The sequence below is a fragment of the Lagenorhynchus albirostris genome, chromosome 13 (assembly GCF_949774975.1).
Source record: "Lagenorhynchus albirostris chromosome 13, mLagAlb1.1, whole genome shotgun sequence".
NCBI lineage: Eukaryota > Metazoa > Chordata > Mammalia > Artiodactyla > Delphinidae > Lagenorhynchus > Lagenorhynchus albirostris.
Window position 1 is genome coordinate 65,783,852 of NC_083107.1, and position 5,731 is coordinate 65,789,582.

Sequence of the window (5,731 nt, forward strand, 5' to 3'; positions counted from 1 at the left end):
CGTTGCAGTGCACAGGATTCTCATTGTGGTGGCTTCTCTTGTTGTGGAGCACGGGCTCTAGGCGTGCAGGCTTCAGTAGTTGTGGCCCATGGGCTCTAGAGCGCAGGCTCAGTAGCTGTGGTGCACTGGCTTAGCTGCTCTGTGTCATGTGGGATCTTCGCAGACCAGGGCTCGAACCCGTGTCCCCCGCATTGGCAGGCGGATTCTTAACCACTGCACCACCAGGAAAGTCCGAGAGAGTTTCTTGACTGTCGGGGACTAGAGTCGGGAACTAAGGGGAAAACAAGGTGATCAGGTCACCAGGACAGCCATTGGTCTTGAAGGACAAGGAACCCTTGTTCCTGAGCTCCAAGGGTGGGTGGGGCACGCTTTGCCGTTTCTCAATCTCCTTCTCAGATCACATTAGGCCTCAAGAAACTGGAGCCAGTCTTTGTTCCCTAGGGCTTGAAAGAGCCTATCTAACTTGCTTTATTATGTTAATTGTGCAGATAACCATTATAAGAAGGAAAAAAAGAAAGATTAAGGTAAATAAACCAGGAGCTCCAGTGCCCAGCTGAGCAGCAGATCAAAAGACAAAGGAATTGCCGGTCTTGGGACTTTAAAATCAGACAAAGCTCCCTCTGTAATTACAGGAGTCTGTGCATCAACACTACTGCCAATTTACTCTCCACTGTTTCACAGGTTCAATAGTTTCTCATGTCCTTTATTTATTTCATTGTCACATCCACCCTATGAGGCATGCCAGATAGGTACTACTACAGATGAAGAAGATGAGGCCCAGGGATGGTGGGAATTGCCCAGGGTCATGCAATTTGATTGCTGCAGAGCCAGAACTGGAACCCATGGTTTCCCAGTGGGCGTGGAACCAGGTCACAGCAGTTCTTGAGAAGTGAGTGCATGCATCCCTTCCCAACTCCACGTTCAGCAGCAACGCTTTGGTAGCTTGATGGAGTATTTACACCATGGAAACAGGAAGCACTAGAAATCTGGGCTCCCTGACTCTCCCTGCCACCTACCAACACACCACTGAGTTATCCCACTAATGTTTCAAGTTATTGCTGTAGAAATTGTTATGGCCCTTAAGATTTCAGTTGATGCAAAATAACTGAGGTAGGAAAGGGCTGTATTCCCAAACCCTTCAATCCCCCCTTTGTGGCAGCAGAAATCATAAGAACTAGCATTTATTTTAGGGCTTGCTGAGTGCTTTGTGCTCTGTGCTTTATGCATTATCTAATTTATTCCTCATTACAACCCTTTTCTATAGATGAAGACATTTGAGAACTTATGTAAATTGTTCAAGGTCACACAGTTAGAAAGTGGTGAAACTGGGATTCAAATCTACGTTTGTCTGAACTTCTTAATCATGGTGCCACTGTCTTAGTTCCTATTATTTCATAAGTAGAACAGACTTTTCTTCTCAGTTCTACAGCACCCCTCCTTCTCCCATGCTGTAAACATATAATTGAATTATAACTAAAATCAATCAAGACAACTAATTTCTAACACATAATGAATATTTTAAGGACCATCTCAAACCTCAATAAAACTCCATAACCTATTAGACCATTCTAGCAATTTATAACAATGGCCTATAGAGAATGTCAGAATTGATATTCTGCTCTCATATTATTTCAACCAACAGAGATATTTTACATGATAATTGGCTCTTAGAAACCACAATCCAATTTAATTTATTTATGAATACCTTGTATTTATATTTCATGGATATTGTTTTAATTATTAAATCACTACATCTTGGAAAGAAATGTAATTTTGTTATAGAGCAAGTGTTCTTCATGTTGACATCTGTAATGCCATTTTAAAAGTGTATGAGGGTAGGGCTTCCCTGGTGGCGCAGTGGTTGAGAGTCCGCCTGCCGATGCAGGGGACATGGGTTCGTGCCCCGGTCTGGGAAGATCCCACATGCCGTGGAGCGGCTGGGCCCGTGAGCCATGGCCGCTGAGCCTGCGCGTCCGGAGCCTGTGCTCCGCAATGGGAGAGGCCACAACAGTGAGAGGCCCATGTACCGCAAAAACAAAAACAAAACAAAACAAAACAAAACAACAAAGTGTATGAGGATAAAAAGATTGCCTAGGTTTCAAAAACAAAATCTGGCAGATTTAGCTGGAAAACATTTTGTCGGAAAATAAATACTACACATTCAGAACTATTTAGAGTTCTAAAGTAATTATCTTGATGATTAAGGGGAAAAACCCACCTGCTAATGCACTTTAACCTGTAGTGTCCAGAATTAATATCCTAATTCAGAGAGAAGGGCTGACTTGAATTAGACAACCAAGTCAGGAGGGCAGCACCACTGAATCAACAGAGCATGGATTTGGGGTTGGCAGCAGGGACCTGGCTTCAAATCCCAGCTCTGCCATTTTCCATCTGTATGAACTTGGGTGAGGTTCTGAACCCACTCTCAACATTGGTTTCCCTAGGATCAACAATACCTACCAAACAACAGAGTTATGGTGAGGATAGAACTGGTTATATAATTTGCAGGGTACAGTGCAAAACGAAAATTCCTTGCTCAGAAGACATTAACAATCTCAAGATGACAACAACAGCAGAGCAGTAAGCCAAGTGCAGGGGCCCTCCTAAGAGTGGGCCCCTGTGAACTACATGGGTCATGTACCCATGCAGCTGGCCGAGGGTAGGATTATATTAAATGCCGCATGTAAACTGCATCCCACTTGGGAGGTGCCTGAAGAATGTCAGCTATTTGTGTTTTGGCTCAGTTCGTCACTTTATTTTTATACAGCGTGGAAAAGAAATCTAATAGTCCCTCTTTTTTTTTTTTTGAAGATAGGTGCCAGTCAAGCTTCACAGAATAGGCTGATAGAAATCTAGCCCTGAAAGGGCTCAAAGCATAGCAGTTCAGGGTGCAGGGGGCACAGAACTCAGGAGAGCTGTGCCGACTCCCAGCCCACTCCACCGCCCTGCCCCACCTTTCCGTCAATTTTTGGAAGAGGAATAGAGATCGCAGGATTCTGTTTCTTAGCAGAGGTCTTGAAACCATAAAGCCAATCTCATGGGCTTTATACTACATTGAATTAAACTCCTAACTCTAATTTCACCAAATAGGGTTACTGGGAGACCAGGAAGTAAAGCTTGATAACTGAGTTCCACTGTCCAGAAGGAGTCAGGAGAGAACAGAAAATCAATTTCCTGACTGCGCAGAAGCTCATGAAGCTATTAAGATACGTTGGGACTAGTCTGTTTCTTTGTAAGGAGGCAGACATTTCTGACAGACTGTTCACATAGAGGGGGCCCATATGGTTTTCTAAACATTTTTCTTTGGGGGTCCTCTTCATCGTGGGCTGATGGAGCCTCCGCTGATTGCCTTTGCTCTTACCTACTGCAGGTAAGAGCACCCTGACGAGACTAGGGATTGGAAAGGTGAGTGTCCCTGGGGTGGAGGCATTCATCAACCTCACGTGGATAATCTTGGGGGCTCCTTTTTGGGTCATTTTCCTAAAAACATGTGTCCAGCTTCTCCTCAAAGCCTACCACTCTGATTCTCACAGCTCCCCACTTTCTTCCATAGGACAGAAGGAAGCACCCCAATGTCTCCATGGTTTCAGAACACTCTCCATTTTGCATGCTGCTGTGCATTTCTACCTGAATAACAACCTAGAATTGTATTGAGCTTCAGTTTCTATATGCCTCGTCCAGCTGGTCGATGCAGGTCTCTACTTCATTCTGTGTGCCTTGAAAGTGGAGATAAAGACAAGGGTTGTTTTATAAAGTACTTTACATTTGGTACTCGGGGAGGGTATCTGTTGCTCACTTACTTTAGGATCTTCCACAGCACTCAGCACAATACCTTACATGTAGCAGGTGCTCAGTCATTATTTGTTGAATGAATATATTCCTATAGCACCATTTGTTTTTATCTATTTAGTTTATCATGCCACCAAGACCATAACACCCTTGAAGCATTCATTTATAAAAATATTCACATTAGGGCTTCCCTGGTGGCACAGTAGTTAAGAACCTGCCTGCCAACGCAGGGGACATGGGTTCGAGCCCTGGTCCGGGAAGATCCCACATGCCGCGGAGCAACTAAACCTGTGCACCACAACTACTGAGCCTGCGCTCTAGACCCCGCGAGCCACAACTACTGAAGCCCGCGTGCCTAGAGCCCGTGCTCTGCAACAAGAGAAGCCACCTCAATGAGAAGCCTGCGCACAAAAACGAAGAGTAGCCCCTGCTCACCGCAATTAGAGAAAGCCCGCATGCAGCAATGAAGACCCAATGCAGCCAAAAATAAATAAATTGAAAAAATATATATTCACATGAAAAGATGCTCAACATCGCTAATTATTAGAGAAATGCAAATCAAAACTACAATGAGGGACTTCCTTGGTGGCGCAGTGGTTAAGAATCCGCCTGCCAATGCAGGGGACACGGGTTCGAGCCCTGATCCAAGAAGATCCCACATGCCGCGGAGCAACTAAGCCCGTGTGCCACAACTACTGAGCCTGTGCTCTAGAGCCCACAAGCCACAACTACTGAGCCCAAGTGCCACAACTACTGAAGCCCGCATGCCTAGAACCCGTGTTCCGCAACAAGAGAAGCCACTGCAATGAGAAACCCTCGCACTGCAACGAAGAGTAGCCTTCACTCGCCGCAACTAGAGAAAGCCTGTGCACAGCAATGAAGACCCAACACAGCCAAAAATAAATAAATATATTTATTAAAAAAAAAAACTACAATGAGTTATCACCTCACACTGGTCAGAATGGCCATCAACAAAAAGTCTATAAACAGGGCTTCCCTGGTGGCACAGTGGTTGAGATGCCGATGAAGGGGACGTGGGTTTGTGCCCTGGTCCAGGAGGATCCCACATGCCGCGGAGCGGCTGGGCCCGTGAGCCATGGCCACTGAGCCTGCACGTCCGGAGCCTGTGCTCTGCGACAGGAGAGGCCGCAGCGGTGAGAGACCCGTGTACCGCAAAAAAAAAGGGGGAAAAAAATGTCTATAAACAATAAACGCTGGAGAGTGTGTGGAGAAAAGGGAACCCTTCTACACTGTTGGTGGGAATGTAAACTGGTACAGCCACTATGGAGAACAGTATGGAGGTTCCTTAAAAAAGTGAAAATAGAACTACCATATGATCCAGCAATCCCACTCCTGGGCATATATCCAGAGAAGACCATAATTCGAAAAGAGACATGCACCCCTATGCTCACTGTAGCACTATTTACAATGGCCAAGACATGGAAGCAACCTAAATGTCCACTGACAGAAGATGTGGTACATATATACAATGGAATATTACTCAGCCATAAAAAAGGAATGAAATAGTACCATTTGCAGCAACATGGATGGGCCTAGAGATTATCATACTAAGTGAAGTCAGAGGAAGACAAATATCATATGATATTGCTTATATATGGAATCTAAAAAGTGTTACAAATGAACTTACTTACAAAACAGAAACACACTCACAGACTTAGAAAACAAACTTATGGTTATCAAAGGGGAAAGGTGCAGGGGAGGGATAAATTAGGAGGTTGGGATTAACATACACACTACTATATATAAAATAGATAACTAATAAGGACCTACTATATAGCACAGGGAATTCTTCTCAATACTCTGTAATAACCTACAGAGGAAAATAATCTGAAAAAGAATAGGTATACAATATGTATATGTGTAACTGAATCACTTTGCTGTACACTTGAAATTAACACATTGTAAATCAACTATACTTAAA